This window comes from Tenrec ecaudatus, chromosome 8, assembly GCF_050624435.1.
Source record: "Tenrec ecaudatus isolate mTenEca1 chromosome 8, mTenEca1.hap1, whole genome shotgun sequence".
Lineage (NCBI taxonomy): Eukaryota > Metazoa > Chordata > Mammalia > Afrosoricida > Tenrecidae > Tenrec > Tenrec ecaudatus.
The window spans coordinates 40,915,741-40,931,152 of NC_134537.1; the positions used below are offsets into that span (position 1 = coordinate 40,915,741).

A 15,412-nucleotide genomic window follows, 5' to 3' on the forward strand; every position below is an offset into this window, starting at 1 on the left:
CAGCTAGAGAGGAAAAACATTGTAAAGAATACCAGGACTTATAAACCAACAAACTCACATTTTGCAAGGCACATTATGTTATATAGTGATTTTCATCTACAATCTTTTAATTCTCCAAAAAGTGGCCTACAGCCCTGGGTCAAGGAGGCCTGGTGGTGCAATAATTAAGCACTTTGCTGCCAAACAAAGGCTGGTAGTTTGAAGCCATCTAGCAGCTCCTAGAGACAGGCCCGGTCATCTGGGTTCAGAAAGACTACAGCCGAGAAAACCCTATGGACCAGTTCTACTCTGTCACATGGGGTCCCCTGAATTAGAATCGACTCTGTTTTAATTGCACATATCGCTCCTAAAGACCCATTTGACTGTGGGGCGGGATCCCACAAAACCAACAAAAAGATGAGTGAAGCTAAGCCAAAAATCTTTTGTCCAACTAGCAAACATAAAAGCCAAAGACCTACTTTGAAGTTGGTATACAGGCATACCTCAGAGATTTTGGTTCGGTTCCAGATAAGCACAATAAAGAAGGTATCTCAATAATTTATTTTGATTTCTCAATGCCTAGTAACCCAAATCAAACCAAATTCACTACCATGGAGTTGATTTTGACTCACAACGACCCTTTAGGGCAGGAGAGAACTGGCCCCATGAGTTTCCAAGAGAAAGCCCCACTGTTCGCTAGTGCTTTCAAACTGCTGGGCTTGAGGATCACAGTCCAACAAGTAACCACTGTGCCACCAGGGCTCCCGATGCATACTGGGTTATGCTTATACTAAACTTGAGCCCTGCTGGCACTGTCAGAGAAGTGTTGAGGCTGCTGACCTCAACCCAAAGTTGGTGGTTCAAACTCACAATTTGCTCCTCAAGAAAAAGATGAGGCTGTCTGCTCTTGTAAATATTTGCAAGCTCAGAAACCCATACACAGTCTCTGTGACTCAGTATTGACTTGATGGCAGTGGGGTATTTTTGGTTTTGTTTCGTAGTCTACTAAGCATGCAATAGCATTATGAAAAGCTTTAAACAGTGTGAGAATTACCAAACTGTAACACAGACACAAAGTGAACACATGCTGTTGGGGGGAAAATGATGACAAGTATTGCTTGACAAAGGGTTGTCAGAAACCTTACTTTTTTTTTTAAGAAAAAAGAAAAGCAGGGCCTGCAGAGGTCAATAAAACAAGGTTTAACATAATAATTTATAAATTATCAAGAGTTCATGAGGGAGGGTGGTAGGGAGGGAGGGGAAAAAATGAGGAGCTGATACCAAGGGCTCAAGTAGAGAACAAATGTTTTGAGAATGACGATGGAAACAAATGTACAAATGTGCTTGACACAATGGATGGATGTACGGATTATGATAAGGGTTGTACGAGTCCCCAATAAAATGACTTAAAAAACAACCAAGGTTTATTCCTGCATTTCCAAGCATAAGTAGAGTGCGATGAAGGGCAGAAAATGCTTGACACACATGCCTACACACAAATATTATGGTTAAGAACACAAATTGCCATGCTGTTCCCCTATGATTTTTAGACTAAAATTAACGTTTTGTTTGGGGTTTTTTTTTCCTTTTAAAAGTTTACACTGAGCCGCTTTGGAATGTGCTCCCAAACCAGTCGGCTACTGGCACATTTTCCGGGACCGCTTAGAGACTTCAGTGGAGAAGTTTGGAGCAAGCTGCCCCAGATGATCTTCAAGGTTCCTCTGAAATGCCTCGCATTAAAACAAAAAACACACACAGCTGCTGAGCAAACCCGCACGCTAAGCCTGCTGAACTGAAAGGAAAAGAGCTGGACACTGAGAAGAAGACATGAGGCGCCCCAACTCCTTCTCTTAGCCCCCAGTGGCTATGGTGCACACTTTTTCCTTGGCCTCTCATTTCCTAAAACAATACTACTCCATTCCTCTTCTCCAAACCAGTGGTGGGAATGACAAAGATGTCTTTTAGGGACCATTCGTAACTATTTTAAATCATACAAATACCTGCAGGGATCCTAAATTAGAATGTTTCCAACGAGGATTACTCAAAATTAACATCTTTGCACATTTTCTGAGCCATTATAGGAAAGTCAATGAGCAGTGTTAAGTAAAACCCACAAGTAGAAATGTTTAAACGATGTTAGGTGTGGTTTTGGCCTGTCATCCTAAAGGGAAAGCCAGCTGGCTCTCATTCGGGTCTTCTGCTCTGAGTGCCCAAGATTCAAATTCGGAGACACCAGGCTTTCTCAACCTCATGCGTGAGTCATCGGGCTTCCTTGTTCTATTTCTGGGCCGGTCCTGAGAGAAATCTCAAAATAACGAAAATGCACACAGGACTGAGATTGAGACTAAAATGTCATTTGCTGTTATACGGTGAGAAACTGCCATCACAGAGGCCAACCACCAGCTTTTCCTTCAGCGACTCTTGCCTACAAATTCCTCAGGGCTAACTAACCCCTGGGTCTCTATGAGTCAGCACTGACTCGGTGGCACTGATTTATTTTGTTGCTTTTTTGTAACTAACCCCTGGCCTATTCTTCAGGACACAGTTCTTATATTCTGACAGATTACAATCAAGTCTAACAGGCCTGAGAGCCAGTCTGGTTCATCAGGTAACTCTGCATATCTGTGTTGTGATTCATTTTGCATCCATCTTATTTCTTAGCTGCTAAATACCATCATGATGAATCCCAAAAACAAACACCAAGTAGCCTATGATCCTAGGGCTTTGAGTCCAAAATTATACTAAAACCCTAGCGACCTCGAGCATTCAGATCGACCAACAACATCCCTACGGCCCACTTTCAGGCAAAAAGTTACTCAGTGTCCTCTCTCCCTCCTGTCCCTTACCCCCTGGCAATTAGAAACCTTGGTTCTATAGCCCATGATCCAGCATAAAATATGAGAAAGGCTTTTGCAGTTCCCCTAAATCACTCCAGCACCCACCATGGGGCAGGACCACCCAATGTGGGAAACACTGTTTTAGCCAAAGATAAAGGACTTCCCTTAGGCACAGCTGAGTGTCCTTGAGCTATTAGTCCCAAAAATTGTTTTAATGTGGCCCTTATTCTATTTTGATTCTAAGGTATTTATATTTGGCATGTGCTCATGTAGAAGAAAAGCTTGCTTGAAGCTAGATTTGCATAGCTTGTGGCTTAGGTGTCTTCACAATTTAGGATCTTTTACTGTAGTAATCTAATGGAACTTCAAAAATTCGTGGAAAAGTTTACTATCTTTCAATTCCATTTTTTCCCATGAACTTTCTAAAGCCCTCTCTAGAACGATCATTTTCAACCAGTTGAACTATGAAGTTCAACTGACATCCACAGGAAGTGGGTAGGTTTGAATCCATTCATATCTAGAGCCAAGATGCAAATAAACAGATCACCATAAGCAAATATCCCTCCCCATCCTTTAATCACACTTTCAGCAGGCCAGGCCAGGCTTTCCTACTACGTTGGGCCTCTTTAGTAATAATTAATATTTGGATGTTTTCACGCCGTGTTCACGTGTACTCTTTATCTTGGCACAGGCAAGCAAGGCCTTGGAGTTCAAGCGGCTCTTTGTAGAACCACTTTTGCAAGTACACAGAGGGCTTCCCTTTGGTCATGCTAAATTAGAATCAAGGGGTGCTAATAACCTCCTTGCCCTGCGCAAAGAGGATCCAGGCCTGGGTGGCAAGGGACAGCATATCCCACTCCCACCTGAAGCATGCTCCTCAACCAACTGTAAATCCAATCCTAGGATTAAGCCCACTTGTTTTCTTCAGAGAGGGTTCTGACCACATTCATCCTTTAAAGAATTACAGAAATTGCTTATGCAATTCAAATATGGATCTCTGAGGAACAGCAGTTTTACGAAACACCAGTTGGAATGTCCTTCCACTTGGAATTCTTAAGCTTGTCAAATCATAGTAAAAAGCGATACTCTGGTTAAAACAAAAGTTATTTTTAAAAAAAGGAAAAAAATTTTGTTGTTTTTATTTGCAGTTGTTTTAGCTCCGTGACTCATCTGTCAGGTTGCTGCCCTGCTGAGGCTAGGGCATTGATAGGATGCTGGTTGTCATGTACCAACAGGGTCACCCAAGATGGGAAAGTTTCTCCAGAATCAGACAAACCAGGAAGGAGAAGCTGGCATCTATGTCTACAAGAAAGTGGTCCCAAAAAAAGTGGTCAGAGAAAACCTTATAAGTCAACAGCAGAACACTGTCCGATCACAGTGCCAGAGGAGCCCCGCATGGGAGAACAAAAGCCAAGCACACCGCCATCCAGTTGCTTCTGACTCAGTGACTCAACATGTCAGCAGAACTGCCCCTGGGGGTCTGCAAGACTGTCCATCTGTAATGGAGTAGAAAGCCTCATCTTTCTCCAGCAGAGCAGCTGGTGATTTTGAACTGCTGGCTTTGAGTAGCTAGCCCACGACACTACCAGAAAATACATACAAACGGGCAAGAGTTGCTTCCTCAAAGTAGAGTCACCCTTAATGAGTAAAGCTTTCATTTGCTGCAGTGGCACACAACGTGAGGGGAAGCCCTGTAAATACTCATTAATAATCAGACTATGGAAACTCTTCCGTGTGACGCAAGCAAAACGGCACACTGTCAAAAGTGAAATGGAACACCTGAAGATAGGCAGCCTAAGGGCCAGTGAACCGGTATGGACTGGGACTGGCCATTTTGAATTGGAGAATTCTAGGGTCTACAATACCAGCAATTAAAAGGAATGCCGGGAATACTAGTTCAATCTCACGTTGCTGGCCTCCCTAGTTCAGACGATGTGCCTGTGTCTTTGTCTCTCTTAAGACTTAATAAATGTTCTCTTTATATTTGAGATGAAGTCTCTTTTGCACCCTGAAACAAATGGTGTAGCTGACTGGATTTCAAAGCTGTCTTTCCTGGTTGGATCTCTGGATGGTCTTGAAAAAAGGGATTTTCCTTAATTGCACGCACTCTCAGAGACCTTGCAAGGGCAAGCACTCTTGGAATATGGAATCCATGTTTCGAGGTTTTCAAAAATGGTATTAAGTCTTCCTGTGTGTTTGCTCAGGTGTGAATTGTTCCTTCATTGTAGGTTCTCTCAGCTTGAATTATTGGATCCTTCCGATCATTAGATAATCTCGCCCTGAACAGGGGAGAGTGGATTGCCGCTGACCCTCTGGCCGGCCCTGAGACGGGCAGTCTCTCTGGCACGGGCTTGCCAAAGGGTGTTACCCTGTTTATCTGGAGTCTCACTTGTGTACCCTTGGCCTCCCTCATCCAGTTGATGTGTCTGTGTCTTTGTGTTGTCTGTATTATAGGCACCCCTTCTGATTCCGTAGGCTTACAGTGTAGACAATCAAAGGGGAAAGGGGCAGAGAAAAGGGACGGACTACTATCTGTTCCAGTGGATGGTGCTTTCTGTCAACCAACACCTTCACCCCACCTTGGGGAGCACAGGCAACTCCAGTTGCAGGTGGGGAACTGAAGCTTTCAGAGTTTGTAAGTATCTCACTTAAGGATGCCGGGACAGTTTATGGAGACCTAGTATTCACATGCAGAGTGGCCTGACTCTGAAACTAATCTTGTTCCACTGCATGACATCTTCTCCTTGCTTATTAATATTTAAAAGATGGGGAAATTATCTCTGTCCTTAAGGAGACATGACAGATAATGGTTAATAACAATTTTTATAAATGATTTATAGTAGTATATTAACAGCACATGCTATAGTAGTTCTAACAAAGGAGTTATTTATGGTGGGTCAAAGTTTTTTGGGACCTCTTGGGAATATTGGGCTTCTAACCCCAAGATTAACAATTCAAAACAACCAGCTGTTCCATGGGAGAAAGATGAGGCTTTCTAACTTTCCATACAGAGTTAGTCTCGGATAGCCATGGGGACAGTTCTATCCTGTCCAACCCTCAGGGTCGCTCTGAGCCAGAATTGACTCAATGGCTGTGAATTTTTTGTTTTTTTTTTTCCAAAGCCAATGGAACTAGAACTGAACAGAATCCATGAATGGGACAAGGGAAACAAGGCATTCTACTTGTTAAGATCTGTATGTAGAAAACCATAGGAGTAGCAGTGAGAGTTGCATGTGTGATAAAGTCTTACAGAGAAAGAGGCTGTATTCAAATTGAGCACAGAACTGGAACACTGACTGATACACAGGAGTCACATGATGGAGAATTACTGAATGTCATGCTAAGGAGCTTGCCCAGTATTAGTGGTTAGGCTTCTAATATAAGGAATTTCCCTTCCTTTTGTTAAATTTACTCACTGCTGAAATTTAACACATTTGATACTATTAAAATTTAGTATGCTTGATGAAGCATTTGTTGACTCAATATTGAGTTGTAAAACATGGTTATCAAAAAACCCAAACCCACTGTCATTGAGTCAATTCTAACTAATAGGACAGAGTAGACTGCCCTATATAATTTCCAAGGTTATTAATCTTTAGGGAAGCAGACTGTCACATCTCTCTCCCAGAGTCAACGGTGGTTTCAAACTACCAATCTTTTGGTTAGCAGCTAAGGGCTTTAACCACTGTGCTACCAGGTCTAATGCCTATAGGTCTTGCATTTATTCACTCTAACACATTAAAATTCTTTGGCCACTTAAGGGAAAGAGCTGGCCAGAAGTTAGGTCTCCCAGCTACCTCCAAAACCAAGAGACTGTATAATAAAATCCAGTATAATTTTTCTATAAACATTTATTTTAAAGGTAGCATAAATCTTTCTCTACATTCTCCATGTTAAAATACAGTATTACTAAACACAGAGAATACATGGTCAGGTAAGAAGAATAACAAAACCCAAAATGCAGTAGGTAGTCTTTTGGAACCTATATGTTACCAACAGTTCTTTCACTTACTTCTGCTTTTCTTTTTAACCATTTTATTGGGGGCTCGCTCATACAACTCTTATCACAATCCATACATACAGCCATTGTGTCAAGTACATTTATATATTTGTTGCCTTCATCATTCTCAAAACATTTGCTTTCTACTTGAGCCCTTGGTATCAGCTCATTTTTTCCCTCCCTCCCAGCTCTCCCCTCCCTCATGAGCCCTTGATAACTTATAAATTATTATTTTGTCATATGTTACACTGTCCAATGTCTCCCTTCACCCACTTTTCTGTTGTCCATCCCCCACGGAGTAGGTTATATGTAGATCCTTGTAATCAGTGCCCCCTTTCTACTCCCACCCTCCCAGTAACCCCACTCTCCCCACTATCCTGAAGGGAACATCCATCCTGGATTCCATGTGTTTCCAGTTCCTATCTGTACAGTGTACATCCTCTGGTCTGGTCCAGCCAGACTTGCAAGGTAGAATTGGGATCATGATAGTGGGGGGGGGAGGAAGCACTAAGGAACTAGAGGAAAGTTGTATGTTTCATCGTTGCCACACTACTCTGACTGGCTCGTCTTTTCCCTGTGACTCTTCTGTAAGGGGATGTCCAGTTGCCTACAGATGGCTCTTGGGTCTCCAATCTACACTCCCCCTCATTCACAGTGATTTGATTTTTTGTTCTTTGATGTCTGATCCCATCAACACCTCGTGATCACACAGGATGGTGTGCTTCGTCCATGTGGGCTTTGGTGCTTCTAAGCTAGATGGCCACTTGTTTACCTTCAAGCCTTTAAGACCCCAGACGCTATATCTTTTGATAGCCAGGCACCATTAGCTTTCTTCATCACATTTGCTTATGCACCCGTTTGCCTTCAGGGATCTTATCGGGACGGTGACTTATGCTTTTCTCTGCCAAAGCAGCAGCCCTGGTGGCACAGTGGTTACATGTTAGGCTGCTAACACTTGATGGAAGAAATATGAGGTTTTCTACTCCCATAAAGAGTTACAGTCTCCCTGGGGGATGGACAACAGAAAAGTGGGTGAAGGGAGACGTTGGACAGTGTAAGATATGACAAAATAATAATTTATAAATTACCAAGGGTTCATGAGGGAGGAGGAAAATATGAGGAGCTGATGCCAGGGGTTTAAGTGGAGAGCAAAATTTTTGAGAATGATGAGGGTAACAAATGCACAAATGTGCTTTACACAATTGATGTATGTATGAATTGTGTAACTGTTATATGAGCCCCCAATAAAATGATTTTAAAGAGAATTACAGTCTCAAAAACCCACAAGAGCAGTTCTGCTCTGTCCTATAGGGTTTGTGTTAGTCTGGGTAAAATAGGGAAACAAATCCATAGAAACTCATATGTATAAGAGAGAGTTTTATATAAAGGGTAAGTGTACATTAAGAAAGCATCCAAACCCAATGCTGTCCAAGCCTATAAGTCCAACAAGAGCCCATATGTCCAATACCAATCTACAAAGTCCTCCTCAATCTCACAAAACACACACAATGACACCGAACGCAGGAGGAAAGCCAAATCAGTGAGTGTGTAAGCATCTCAGCGCTGGCAGGGGTCTCCACACAGCTGCTCCAGCACCCAGGGCTGCATCAGGGTAGGTCCATGTAGCTTCTCCTCAGGGATGTCTGGCAAGAAGTGAGCCTTGCCAGCTGAAGCAGGGAACTGGCTAAGGCAGCTGCACCCTGGTCCAACCATTAGAGAGCAAGAGACCCGAGATCTGAGAACTAGAAAGGTGAGGCTTACCGAGCCATTTATCTCTCCACCCTTCAATTGATCCCTCATGTGTTTATCGGACAGGTTGGCACAATAAACCTTAACTATCTCAGGGTTGCTGTATTGGCTTGATGACAGTAAGTTTTGAGTTCTACCTAAAAGAGGAACCTATGACTTCTTTCCAGGAAGTACACTCTGGCATTACAAGCCCCAGGTGCTTGCCGGACCACAGGTTGTCATGAGCAGCAGCCCTGGAGAGTAGGGTATTTCAAAACCCACCATGGTGCTTCCCAGCTTCTTGTTTGCTAACACTGTTTGGATTATTGATCTCAGGATCCCTCTTCTCAACATTCCCCTCATGTCACCAAGTAAACCACGAATAACAGTTACTATGATTTCTTCTAATATTTTATTTTTATATTTTAATAAGCATTTATTCTGTAAATTATTTACTCAAAACATTTTAATGGCATTATGATATTCTGTCAAATGTGTATCGCACCTTCCATCACTTCAAGGATCAAATTATTACCTGATCTGGGACAACGTGACTTTCAACTCTGATTTCAGGAAATTGAAACCATGATGCATTCTAGGTAATTGAATTCTAGGTATCGCCGATAAATTAAAGCTGTTTCCCTTTACTTCTACAAGGAGCATGGGACGATCTGAGATATGCTAATATCATTTTCACATGGAACATCACTTTATAATTTACTTTTTCTTCTATAAAGAAGCCCTGGTGGCACTGTGGAGGAGGCATTGGGCTGCTAACTGCAAGGTCTGAGGTTCAAACCCACCAGTTGCTCCTCAGGAGAAAGATGCGACTACCTGTTCCCATAGCCGTGGTTCTCAGTCTTCCTCATGCGCGACCCTTTAATACAGTTTCTCATGTTGTGGTGACCCCCAAACCATGAAATTATTTTCATAAATGTAATTTTGCTAATGTTATTAATTGAGCAACCCCTGTGAAAGGGTCATTTGACCCCCAAAGGGGTCGCAACTCACAGGTTATGAACCGCCACCATAAAGAATTACAGTATCTGAAACCCTCTCATGTTTGCAATGAGTTGAAATTGACCCAAGATGTTATATCTTTTGATAGCTGGGCACCATCAGCTTTCTTCACCACTTTTGCTTATGCACCCGCTTTGTCTTCAACAATCGTCTCGGAAAGGTGAGCATCACAGAATGCCGGGTTATTAGAAAAAAGTATTCTTGCATTGAGGGAGCACTTGAGTAGAGGCCCAATGTCTGTCAGCTACCTTAATATTTAACATATATGTATGTAGATCTATTTCCCTATCGTTATATATAAATATGCTTTGTAAAACCCTGCTAAATGTCTCTTGAGGAAGCAAACAGAATTCATGAAGGGGAACAGAGGAGGACAGCACCATCGCTCTTACTGGTTTATTCTCGAAGTCATCCACATAGAAACCTCAGAAGGAAACAGTGTCAGAACGCTTTAACAAGAGCACATTCTGTAGCCATGTTCTAGTCAAGGATCAATCTCTTCAGCCCTATAATCCTGCAAGGTGCCCTTCCCACAAGTTTCACTGGCAGAAGCTATGACCCCACAAATTTTCTGAGATCATTTGCAAAGTCACTATTTAATCATTGTAATTTATCGTTTATTTTAATATTCTTCCCGCTTCCCAATCAAACATGACTTAAACTCCAACTAAGCCTTAATGAGAGTAACTAATGATGTGGTAAGCATGCTGTTTCCTGAAAATGTCGGATTAAAGAAAGTCTATAACAGCACTGTCCCCTAGAATTTTCTATCATGCTGGAATTCTCTCTGTTTGCCCTACCCAATATGGCAGTCACTAGCCACAGTGACTTCTCCTGACCTGAATGAAATGACTCATCTAAATGGAAGTTTATTTATTTCATTTTAGTTAAACTTAAGTAGTCGCATGTGGTTAGTGAGTATCATGCTACATAGCAGGACTAAAACTACCCAGGTACATTAGCGAAACTTATGAAGACATTTTTTTTAAAGTAAACTTAGTAGAAGAGATTATAAATGTTTGTACAGCAGAAACAGCTGTGACAAGGGTAAAAACAAAACCCACTGCCACTGAGTTGGTTCAGATTCAAGGGGATCCCTTCTGTTACAAAGTAGAACTACTCCATAGGGGTTTCCTGGCTATCGTCTCCATGGAGGCAGATCGCCAGGCCTTTCTTCTGTGGCACTGCAGGCTGTGTTCAAACTATTCATCTTTAAGCTAATAATCAACCACAATACCCAGGGGCCAGTGGAGAAGGTAAATACTGAGAAAAGCTTCAGGTTTCGGGTCCCAGCAATCAACCATTATACCTCTCTCCTGGGTTTTGATGAGCAATTTTCCTAAAAACTACAAGAGTGTGCTATTATGCTTTTAAAACTAATAATTAGTAAAATTTGGTAATAATTAATAATAATTGGACTATCAATATGGACTGCTCAAAAGGCAATTGATCCCCCTGTTCTGCTCCCCATGCCATATAAAAGGATCAATCCCTAGGAAAGTCACAGAAAAAGGGAAAGCAAATAGGAACTGAATGGAAAAGGTTATCAATAATGGGTGTACAACACAGAGAGTATAATCAATGGCACTGAATTATACAAGGAGAAGTTGTGGAATTGGAGAATGTTCTGAAGTGTATCTTTCTGCCACAATCAGTAAAATAATCATTACATGAATAACAGTGACCAAGGAAGAAACTGTTCTAGAATTGAATATGGCGACAACTGTACAACTCCTCTGGATATAACTGAATTATTAAATTGTAGGACATGTGGATGACATGCTAAAACTGTTAAAAATAAATAAAAATGAGAAAATACGAACTGAACGTGAAAAGGGGAAAGTGAATAGGGAGACAGGGAAAAAGAGGTCCTTGCAACAAACGGCCAAAGTGCTACTGGCACCTGCCCAACTGTCTGAGACGTGACCTAATCGTTAATGCTGTCATTCCTTGGAGGCGCTTTAGCGGTGCACCAATTCTATGTCAGGCATTGTGTTGCGGTGGTGAAAGAGCATGCGTCCTCATCTCTTGGGGAATTCAAAAAGTAATGAGCCAGGCTACAAAATGAGAAACCAAAACCAAACCCACTGCCATCAAGCTAATTCTGACTCAGAATGAGCCTAAAGGGCAGGGTATTTTCATTTGAGCAGTTGACCACTTAACCCACTGTGTCACCAGAGCTGAGACATGCTCCTAGCACAGAGTGGGGGGAAGGGCAAGTCAGAGACACCTTCTAAAGAAGCATAGTTTCAAGAACGACAAGAAGCCCTGGTGACACAACACTTAAGCACTTGGCTGCTAACCAAAAAGTTAGCAGTTTGAACCCACTCAGTAGCTCCACACAAGACTATCAGGATAACAGCCAAGAAAACCCCATGGAACAGTTCTACTCTGTGACATGGGATATCTCTGTTAAAACCAACTCCATGACACCTGATGACACAAAAACCCTCCAATGAGAGGGGCTATCTAGGGGAATGTAATGGCAAGAAGGTTCAAGACTCAGTTTAATAGCTAGGAAGTCCACAGGGGCTAAAGTGCTGACTGAATAACACAGTAAGGAGTTTTCGCCATACAGAAATCCCCCGCCCCTTATCCTTGAGATCCATAGTGCGTGCCTGAAACTGGATAGTACCAATCCCTCACTACCACCAAGGAGAGAATGTATCCTTTGGATTTGGTTCCTACCTTGAGAACCACCTAGATTCAGGAAGGAGGGAGGGAGGGAGGGTGCCAGCGAGCTGTAGAACATGAGAGGACAACATAACCGAGAGACTGGCAGGAGATAGCACAGTGGGCTTCCCAGCCCACCTAGCAAGTTGGCTATAGTGAGAGGACAGTGAGAAACCCAAGTGCCATTGAGTCTGCTGGTGGAGTAGGGTACCCTTGGGCACTTATTGGCAGAGCTAAAGAGCTTTAAAACACTTGCCCAAGGGAGGTAAAGACTGGTTCAAGGAAGGGAAGGGCTAAAGGGATGCCTCCAAGGTTTGTCTTAATTAATGTTCTTTATTATTTCTCTGTGTTCTAACATCCATTGCAATGGCTACACAGAACTCAAAGATAAAATGTAATATGAAAGTTTTTATTAAGGAAATTAACAAGTTGTCATGCCAGTGAGAAAAATCTCAGAGTAATTATTTATCAAGACTTGCTACAAAGTTCTTTCAGGTCTGCTAATAAATGCCCAAAGGGGCATACCACTCTGTTGTAAGCCACAACCCAAAGGTATTCAGCTCAAGCTCCACAGGTCAGCAAACCCAGCGCCCTGACTTAAGTCCCCAGAGCTATTCCACTCCAGTAAACCTCAGCCCAAAGGCACTCGCTTCCCCAATTCAGTGCCCAGAGGCAACCCACTCTACAAGCCAACCTCCTGCATAAAAGCACTCGGCTCTATTTGCTCTGTAGGCTAGGAAGTTCATCACTCTGTTCCCACGCTCTGGCTCCGGGTTCTGAAGCTGCTCCTATGATGGTACAGCTGTCTTGTGGATCCAGGAGGCTCACTACGCAGGGATCTCGAGTCCAGAGGACATCTTCCACTCCTGGCTCTGCCTGGTAGAGAGATCATTCCTCCTGCTTCTGAGATGAGAGGGCTCATTTTATACAGCAGGAAGGCACTCTAGGAACACCTATTCCCAACTACTCACAGGTGAATCCTATCAGTATCTTCCCTCACCTTTTTTTTTTCTCCCTCACATTCTGACCAGACCTAGACAGGGACAGGTCTTTTGTTGCAAGTTTGAGACTTTGGCTAGAAGAGCCATAATAACTAACTCAGCACCCCATGCCACCATTTTTACACCAGCACGTTAGCACAGTGGGAGATATCTTCATAGGCATTATCATAAAGTCTCTGGAGTCAGACTGTCAGGGTGTAAATGCCATCTCCCCAAGGAATTCATTATAGGATCTTGGCAGCCTAATTATCCTTTTGTGTCTCATCTGTGAAATAGTGATAGTCACAGTCTCTACCTCAAATAAGTATTATAAGGATTATAGCTTACTGAAGCCCCCTTTGTTTACAGGGCTCCTAATGTTGCACCTGATAGGTGGTAAATAAGTGTTTGCTAAAGTCAGTTAATAAAGAAGTTGAAACAGGTACTACTGTTTCAACGAGTGGAAACAGGGAACCTAAGGTGAACATCGGGAGTGCTGACCCATTGCAGAGTTCACAGATCAATGTCACGGCACAATTTGTGTATGAACTATTGAATGGAAAACGAATTTGCTTGCTGATGGTCTTTTTTTCTGACTCCGTATTTGTATTTTTATCTTTATTTTGTCCTAGTCATTTTATTTATTTTTCCATTGTTTCTGTTGGGTTTCCCAGTTTGTGAAATGCAGCGAGAATAGATGCATAGAGATAGTAACTGATGCAGTGGTTTATCTGGGATGTGAGGGGGTGGGATAGGAAGGGTGAGGGGAGTTAGGGAGCAAACAAGGAAGTTGGGAGGGTGCACTAGAACTGATCATGTATGTACACAACTCATTTTAAAGTGATTTAACCATGAAAGTGTATGATATGTGAACACTATATCAAGAAAACCATGAAAAAAATTTTTTAATCTTGACCAAAGGTGAAGGGGAAAGAGTTGTTGGGGAGGGGGCATTGAGTTTATGTCAATGGTGGTCGAATCACTTGGAAAAGGATATCAACAATGATTGTACAACATGAAGAATATAATCAATAACATTGAATTATACAAGTAGAAGTTGTGGAACTGGAAAATGTTCTGTTGTGTAAATTTTTGCCACCATTTAAAAAAAGTGTTACATGAATAATAATGACTACAAGGATGAAGAAAATGTTTTGGGATTGAATATGGTGGCCATTGTACAACTCTTCTTGATATGATTGCTTTACAGGACATGTGGATGAAGTGCTAATAAAACTGTTTTAAAAAACTAATGTGCTAATATAAACTTACACCTAAAGCACAATAAATTGTTATACACACACACAAAAGGAATTTGAACTTTAATATCTAAATAAGTCTTCCCCACATGACATGGCAGAGGAAAATCATAATAATCCAAAAATTTGTTGAGATTTTACCCAGGGTCTTTTATATGAAACATCTCAGACATCTGGAGGAAGAATAGTCTATACATATGCAGAAACTGAAACCTGGAAAAGGGAAGTAAGATGTTCCATTTCACTTAGTACCCACATAATTAATAGGTCTTAGGCAAGATCCTCACAGATGTGTCAGTCCAGATTTTGAAAAGATTATTTGTGCACATAAAAGAGAAAACTCAAACCCACAGAATCAATTCTGACTTCTAGAGACCCTATAAGACAGAGTAGAACTGCCCCCACCTTTGAATTTTACTGGGGCAGAAAACCACATCATTCTCCCAAGGAGCTGCAGGCAGGTTCAATGGGCTGACCTTGCAGTTCGAAGCCCTGCAAACAACCTACTACGCCACCTCGACTCTCAGCCATTGAGTGCATGCCAACTCACAGACATTACAGGGCAGGGTAGCCCAGTGAGTTTCCAAGACTAACTCTCCACGGAAGTAGAAAGAGAGTCACTGATAGTTTCAAAGAGCGACCCTGCTGATAGAAGCCCAACTCATAGTCACTATGCCACCATGGCTCCTTGAAAATAGGCATCTCTTTACTCAGGTATAACTTCTCCTTAATTTTTCCCAGCCAGTCTTTGGACCACACAACTGCTTCTTAGACCATTGAGATCTACATCTGAAAGTGTTTTTCAAAGCCAGGCAGGGCTCCACATTCCTACCCTATGCTGTCACCATCCCTCCTCCAGACTCGGGGAGCAGGGAAGCCCAGAATGACTGCTGAAGCAAGCCCAGCACATGGGAAGCACCTCTCCAATTCACCACT

General features: G+C 42.3%; 1 protein-coding gene across 5 annotated transcripts in view; it reads right to left on the bottom strand.

Moving 5' to 3' along the window:
• The window catches only part of RUBCN (rubicon autophagy regulator), a 66,839-nt gene that overhangs the window by 50,119 nt on the left and 1,308 nt on the right, over positions 1-15,412 (bottom strand). The gene's annotated exons all lie outside the window — the stretch shown is intronic.